A 9,035-nucleotide genomic window follows, 5' to 3' on the forward strand; every position below is an offset into this window, starting at 1 on the left:
AACATGTTCACCAGATCAACTGGCGAGATGATCAAGGTGGCGAGGTTTTCCAGTCCAATTGGAGGCAGAAACTGTCCTGATCCAGATATGACAAACCTTTCTCCACACAACCAATGATGAAGGTGTCTGAAAAATAACACTCTTAAATCTATAGTTATTACAGCACAGTTACACTGCTTTCATCCAACTTCCTTTCACAGGAGGTCAAGATTTACCCATTAAGAACTTCAAGTGCAAAAATTAAGAGCATATATCCAGACTTAAGTTTCATTAGTGAAAACATTTTCACATCTCCCTAATAATTTATTGTTGTGAAGTATCTTGCTGAACTAGGAAGGAACTACATGCTTGCTGAACTACCATTTACATGATATTTACTGGAAATTTACTTTAGGGTGTTATTCAGATTAATATTAGTCGTTAGGAGTCGTACTGTCTCTTTCTTTCGGAGATTCTGGGTCCAGATAATTTGATGGTTTTTACTTTTAGTTAATGGTGAAAATTATTTATTTTTAAATAACTTTCAGTTTAAAAAATTACTCTTCTTGTACATAAACAAGCAGTGATGGAGAGATGAATTGAAATAATGAATAAATATTATGAGATAATAAAATTAATCATAATACTCTAACCAAAAAAAATAATTAAAGTAAAATAAAGACAGTAATAAATAAGAATTTCTTGGGTAAGTTACCAGTTAAAACAAAGATAGTGCTCAAGAGTATTTCTTGAGTCGGTCTTGCACTGCAAGTATTTAGGATGTGACATATCATTCTGTAATAAGGATGAGGATGTTTTACATCATTTTAATAAATTTAGAACTATCTGTGGAACAGTACATACCACTCGTAAAAATAAGGCAAGAGGGGAAACTAAATTAAAATTATAAAACATTAACTGTTCCAATTCTACTTAATGGGAGTGAAACATGGGTGATATTGAAAAAGAAAAAATCTATAATTCAAGCTGCAAAAATGAATATGTAAGAACAGCAACAGGTTACACCAGACTAGTCAAGAAACAGAGCAAAGATGTTGGATGAGAACTCAATATGCCAACATTGTTAGAAACAATTAGAAATTATAGAACTAATTGGTGTAACTGTTTAAGTAAAATGTCATCAGAATATTTATCAGTCAAAGTTTTTGAATATAATCCTCATGGAAGAAGAGATTGAGGAAGAATGAATAAAAGATGAGAGCCAGTACTAGATGAATAACTCTATCCTTGATATGGCAAAGAAGAAGAAGAATTTGTTACATTGTGTTGTAACATTAGTTATAAAATTCAACTTAGATGTGGAATAATTTTGTGGATTTTCTCATAATGACAACTAACCAATTGAGAAATTCCTTTCCTCATGAAACTTAAGTGCAAAAAACTAGATTATATTCAGCATGAATAATTTATTCGTATATAATGCATTTTGTTATGGTAGCAGTATTATTAAAATACAATTGTTCAAACAATATAAAATTATATTATTTTGTCAGTAGAATTGCATGTTATCTTAAGTGTTTTAAAACTAACTATACTTTTTTTTGTCAATCTCCGTGGCATAGTTGTAGCATCTCAGCCTTTCATTTGGAGGTTCCAGGTTTGAATCCTGCTCAGGGATGGCATTTTCATACCTACATATTTCCATCAGGCTAATAACCAAGTTGATGCCCAAATCTAAAAGAAAACTATACTTTTTTATGTCCAAATAACTTAAATTAGAAATAAAAAAATAAATTATATGCGGACATGTTAGCAACTTATTGTCAGGTCAGGCAACCTCAGTGTAAAAAGATTTTAAATTACATATGTTATTCACAGAGTAATTAGGCTTTAAAATGTGATTTTGTTCTCTGTTATGTCAAAATTGTTTCAAACATTATTTCTAAGACAAATAATAAATTCTTTTCAATTATTTTGTAAATTTTCTGTACATTTGGTTCTGGTTTAAAATGCATTATGCATTTTATTATTGTAATAAAGCACTACTTACAAAGATTATGTTAAATTTTTAATATAATATTACAAGAGTACTCATAGATATATTACAAATAAACAGGAACAACACAATTTTACTTAACCTCTCAACTACTGTCTGTATTCACATTACAGACAATATGGTTGATAAGGTTTTCTTGATCAGTATTTTAAATATATGAATATAAAATATTGATGATAATCTACATACCATTATCATTGTATCTGTTTTAGGTTAGTTTAATATTATTTTAAATCTAAGAGTGACTTAACAAGATTTTTCTTTGGTTTTGATTAAAAATATAATTTTTTTTTTCAGAAAACATATGGATTCCTATAAGTCCAATTTATGGAATAATATACATTTTACTGAAATGGAAGCAGCACAGAGTAATGGCTGAAAAGAAGTGACAAAGAAATGAAGTTTGGTATGATGCGGTATTTGTGAAGGCCATAAAAGAAAAAAAATGTAACAGAGAATAAATATTTCAGAAAAAGACCAGACCTTATTATTAATACTTGGACAGATAAGAGTGAAGAAACAGATAAAAATGTTATCTGTATCGGTTTAGAAGACTTATTATCATCAGAGAGTCACAAAATTACAGAAAAAAAAAATAGGGAAAAAAAGGAAGTGTAGCCCAAGTATGCTCCGCGTTAAGAATTCCTATAGCACCGGATACGTCAGAAGATGAAACCATCGGAATGTCAAGAATCCGATGGTTGTTGATACAGGCGCCACCAGACGTAGTCTGCGTAGGAAAGTCCTGGTATACTGATTGAAAATATTCACCAAAATACTGACAGCTCAACCAAGGATCAGAAATAGTCCGCCCATCGACAATAGGGGCTGGAGTCCTTACATAGTTAGACTTCTGTCGAGAAATATATTTCCAAAAATTCCTCGGATTAGAACAAAGGTCAGATTCACACTTCCGAGCCCAAACCACTCTAGCATCTGCTATCGCATACTTAACATCTCCACGCAGCCGAGAAAACAAGAAATAATCATCCGACAGACCAGAAGATTTAAACCTGCGATGAGCAGCCTTCTTCCTCTTGAGAAGATTAACAATGTTCCTATTGAACCAAGGTGGAAATTTGGTTGACTTAGGACGAAATGGAGGAACATGTTTATCAATCGCTGCAGTAATTATCTTCTGTAAACCCAGAACCGATTCCTCCAAATCGACGGTCAAGAGAACATTACACCAATCAGCAAACCTCACATCGTCATACAACGCACGATAGTCACCACGATCATAGCGAAAAACCAGGCCCGTTTCCGCCACATCAACGGTTGCGACTTCAAGGAACCCAATTTCAAACGGAGGATGGAACTTATCAGGGCAAACAAGAGCCTCAGCAGCTCTAGTGAAAATCCTGCAGTTAGTCAAAATTAAATCCAAACCATTATTACAGAAGGAAGGATCCGTTGATTCATGTGTAAAAACGTCCAAGTTCATCATGTCAACAAAATCAAAAACCGATTGTGCTTTACATTTAGCATAAAACCCAATATTTGCAGGAAGACTTCTAGTAGACCAGCACACTCCAGATACATTAAAATCGCCTACAATACAAATATCAAAACTTAAAATATCTACGTGCCTATACAGAAAATCAAAATATTGGTCGAGAAGAATTGAAGCTAAAAACGGAGCAACTGAGCTATAAAATAAGGCAAGAGGGGAAACTAAATTAAAATTATAAAACATTAACTGTTCCAATTCTACTTAATGGGAGTGAAACATGGGTGATATTGAAAAAGAAAAAATCTATAATTCAAGCTGCAAAAATGAATATGTAAGAACAGCAACAGGTTACACCAGACTAGTCAAGAAACAGAGCAAAGATGTTGGATGAGAACTCAATATGCCAACATTGTTAGAAACAATTAGAAATTATAGAACTAATTGGTGTAACTGTTTAAGTAAAATGTCATCAGAATATTTATCAGTCAAAGTTTTTGAATATAATCCTCATGGAAGAAGAGATTGAGGAAGAATGAATAAAAGATGAGAGCCAGTACTAGATGAATAACTCTATCCTTGATATGGCAAAGAAGAAGAAGAATTTGTTACATTGTGTTGTAACATTAGTTATAAAATTCAACTTAGATGTGGAATAATTTTGTGGATTTTCTCATAATGACAACTAACCAATTGAGAAATTCCTTTCCTCATGAAACTTAAGTGCAAAAAACTAGATTATATTCAGCATGAATAATTTATTCGTATATAATGCATTTTGTTATGGTAGCAGTATTATTAAAATACAATTGTTCAAACAATATAAAATTATATTATTTTGTCAGTAGAATTGCATGTTATCTTAAGTGTTTTAAAACTAACTATACTTTTTTTTGTCAATCTCCGTGGCATAGTTGTAGCATCTCAGCCTTTCATTTGGAGGTTCCAGGTTTGAATCCTGCTCAGGGATGGCATTTTCATACCTACATATTTCCATCAGGCTAATAACCAAGTTGATGCCCAAATCTAAAAGAAAACTATACTTTTTTATGTCCAAATAACTTAAATTAGAAATAAAAAAATAAATTATATGCGGACATGTTAGCAACTTATTGTCAGGTCAGGCAACCTCAGTGTAAAAAGATTTTAAATTACATATGTTATTCACAGAGTAATTAGGCTTTAAAATGTGATTTTGTTCTCTGTTATGTCAAAATTGTTTCAAACATTATTTCTAAGACAAATAATAAATTCTTTTCAATTATTTTGTAAATTTTCTGTACATTTGGTTCTGGTTTAAAATGCATTATGCATTTTATTATTGTAATAAAGCACTACTTACAAAGATTATGTTAAATTTTTAATATAATATTACAAGAGTACTCATAGATATATTACAAATAAACAGGAACAACACAATTTTACTTAACCTCTCAACTACTGTCTGTATTCACATTACAGACAATATGGTTGATAAGGTTTTCTTGATCAGTATTTTAAATATATGAATATAAAATATTGATGATAATCTACATACCATTATCATTGTATCTGTTTTAGGTTAGTTTAATATTATTTTAAATCTAAGAGTGACTTAACAAGATTTTTCTTTGGTTTTGATTAAAAATATAATTTTTTTTTTCAGAAAACATATGGATTCCTATAAGTCCAATTTATGGAATAATATACATTTTACTGAAATGGAAGCAGCACAGAGTAATGGCTGAAAAGAAGTGACAAAGAAATGAAGTTTGGTATGATGCGGTATTTGTGAAGGCCATAAAAGAAAAAAAATGTAACAGAGAATAAATATTTCAGAAAAAGACCAGACCTTATTATTAATACTTGGACAGATAAGAGTGAAGAAACAGATAAAAATATTATCTGTATCGGTTTAGAAGACTTATTATCATCAGAGAGTCACAAAATTACAGAAAAAAAAAATAGGGAAAAAAAGGAAGTGTAGCCCAAGTATCTTGTATGCAAAAATAAAAATGAAACCATTATCACCAGGACTATGATATTAGATAGATGGAGAGGACACTTTAAAGAACTGTTGAGCAATAATAAAAGCAAGAGGGTTATCTGAATGGGCTACTAAATATGATGTGATGAATACTAAGATGAGTTAGTGTATTCTTTCAGTAAGGAAGAACTCTAATATACCATTAAAAAACTGAAAAACAGAAAGACCTGAGGAGTTGTACAATTGTTGACAAACTGATTAAAAGTGGTGAATCTTTGGAGGATAATTGCATGAGCTAATTTACACTGTTTGCAAAAAAAAGGGAAATATTGGAAAATAGGAATGTTTTTTTGTCCAATTTACAAAAAAACAGTTGATATAAATATTTTTGACAACTACAAAACCATTAAATTGCTTAGTGCTATGTACAAATTTGTTTCATAATTTTTTAATATGTTAATATTATATGAAACATTGAAAGTATTTACTCTTAGAATACCTGTGTGGCTTTAGGTGTGGTATAGCTAATGCAGACCAAATTTTTATCATGAAGCAAATTTTTGAAAAATTTTAAGAACGTGGTGTTAACGTGTAAATCTTATTTATAAATTTTAGGCAAGCTTTTGATAAGATTCTAAGAGGAGATTTACATAAGGAGCCAAAGTCTTAATTAGGGCTAACTTTCTAGTACCAGCGAAGTTATCTAGACTTGTTGAAATGATGACAGGGATGAGAGCTAATTGAAAATCAATAGTGGCTTCAGTCAGGAACTTGAGTTTAACAATGGAGAAAAAGTAAGTGATAGACTTTTTGTGATATTGTTTAATTTTTGTGATGGTTACTAGAGAAGGCAAACTTCAGTGGAAATGCTTTACAAATCTAAAAAAATGTATGCCTTTGCTGACAACATTGCAATTGTTGATCAAAATGAGTCCTACGTTAAAACACGTTTTTATGAAATTAAGTGTTAGACATCTATGCAAGATTTTCAATATGTGCATTAAACAAGGTTAAAATGGATAAGTATGAATTATGTAGATCCCTAATACGTATATTTAAAATTGAAAAGAAAATTTAAATGAGGCAAATAAGCTAACTGTAAAAGTATAAGTAAATGTGTGACAGAATTTCTTTTTAACCATGATTAAGATCAAGGTAACAAGGATGAATCTGGAAAGCAGTTTAGCATTTCCAGTTTACATTTCTAAACAGGTTAAATATTATGTAAAGCCTTCATGAATTACAAACCTTAATGATAGATAGTCATTCATTCCTACTTTCCCCTCTCACAGATGAATGAAAGAAAAAAATGATAATACATTGTCAGTACTAATATTAATAATAATTAGTAATAACATATAAAATGAGAATACTTAGCTATCAAATTTATAAATATATGAAATAATTTTTAGAAAGTATGGATTTACAAAAATTGGAGAAGTTTATGCCCAAAAAATGGTTTGTTGCCCACATTTAATATTAAACATCCTATTTCGCTTAATTTAATAATAAGAGTAAAAGCTGTCGAAGAGCATAAGTGTTAGAATTCATGAAAAAGATATTTCTGCATTAGTACATAATTTTGTAGTAAAATATTAGCACAGAATAAAAATAAAGGAAAAAAATTATCTAATGGAGAACAACACCAAACCAAATGAAGACACAAAAATTAAATTAATTCACAGTGATAGATTTAAATTATACATTTTTCAACATGGGTATATTATGTAATTAATATTTTTTTGTATTGAATTTGTTTAACTATTTATATGTATCTACTACATTATATTTATTTGTAACTACTGTTGTTTAAAACACTTGTAAAATATATTTAAGCAGGTTATTAAAAACTTTGTTTTGTTGTTACTAAACAAAATTTAGTAGGGTTTTACTACAATACTTAAGTTGATGTAAAACTGCATAGGTAAATGAACACTTGGTGTGATTACTGGCTTGATGTTCGGAACCCAGTAGCCAAGAAGTCTGGGGAGTTGGTGGCTGAAAGCGTGGTCACAATGAGGCTGCGTGGAATGCTGTAGCTGCCATGGTGAAGGCCATTGTTTGCGGAAAGGAGGCGGACAAGGGTGAGTAGAGGTTCTTTGACCCCTTTTTGTCCCCTGGCATATGTTTGGTTGTAAACCTTAGAGGCTCTTCTACATAAATTGATGGAATCATCTTAAGCATTTTGTCATTTGATTATGAATATTTAAAAAATGGGTTGTATTCTTTGGGTGCCATTGTAATTTGTTTTGCAGTGGTGATAACTTGTTGAGCAGCTAGTTATATTAGTTTTTTGTTTCCTCTTCTTCATGTGTTGTGTTTAAGTGCAAATGGTGTAGTGATGGTGTAAGTATGTCAGATTGCAATGTCTGTTTTTTTTGGTGTTGGTTGTATTATGTAATCTAATGCTTCTGTGTTTTCGTTTAATCATGCTATGTTAAAAAATAAAAAATGTGATGTAAAACTCAGGTGCTATAGTAATTCGTGTTGTAGTGGTGCTAGCATACATTTTAGTGTGTGTTTACATTATGCGTCGTGTGCTCATACCATGTATCGTATAGTGCTTGTTCGTTTTATCGTGCTACGATAAAAGAAAAAAAGGGAAATAAGAAAGAATAAAAAAATGATACATATATGTGATATATAATTTGGGTGGTACAGTAATTCATGTGGTGGTGCTATTGTGTAAGATTGTAATGAGTTATAATATGTGTGTTGGGTTTCATCAGGTTTAATGTTTCTGTTTCTCATTCTTCATTGTTCTATGTAAGGGGGAAAAAGTGTGGCGAATAACATTGTTGAGTATATGAAAATTGAACTGAATATTTATTTACCATTGTATGGCTGAAAATTATTCAGGGTGGCCATTTTTTGCAGAGGTGGTGATCTCTTCCAAGGTGGGGACACTGAGTTATGCTTAAAAAGTGGGTCTGGTCTCCACCTGGTACAATTGCAAAAAAACAAAACCGTGTATAAACACAACATATTTGTGTTACACTTAACTCATTTTATGTCAAAGTTTGAGTTCATCTGTCTCACGAATTAACAAATGTTATGATTTGACATAAAATTTAGCTGTAAAATTCAACTTAGATGTGGAATAGTCTTGTGGGCTTTCTCATTATGAGTACTAAACAATTGATAGATTCCTTTCCTCATGAAATTAACTGTGATGAACTAGATTATATTCGACATGGTTTATATTATCTGTGTGTAATACTTATTGTGATATTAACAGTATTGTTAAAAAATTTTAAGTAATATAAAATTGTATTATTTTGTTAGTAGAATTGCATAATATCTTAAGTCCTTTGAAACTCAACTTTGAAACTTAAGATGTATTTTTTTATGTTTGTGTGACTCAGTTTATAAAAGAAAAATTACATGGGGCCAAGTTGGCAAGTCATTGTCATGTCTGACAACCTCAGAGTAAATTTTGTACGTTATTCACAGTTTTTTTTTTTTATATCAAGGTTGTTTCAAACATGGTCTAAGATAAAAAATAAATTGTCATCATTATTTTGTAAATTTTCTGTTCTTTTTGATTCTGGTTTAAAATGCAATCTTTGTTTTATTATTGTAAAGCACTACTTATAAACATTTTTTTTTTATTTTTGCTGGAA

Source organism: Lycorma delicatula, chromosome 3 (genome assembly GCF_047948215.1).
Source record: "Lycorma delicatula isolate Av1 chromosome 3, ASM4794821v1, whole genome shotgun sequence".
NCBI classification, from domain to species: Eukaryota; Metazoa; Arthropoda; class Insecta; order Hemiptera; family Fulgoridae; genus Lycorma; species Lycorma delicatula.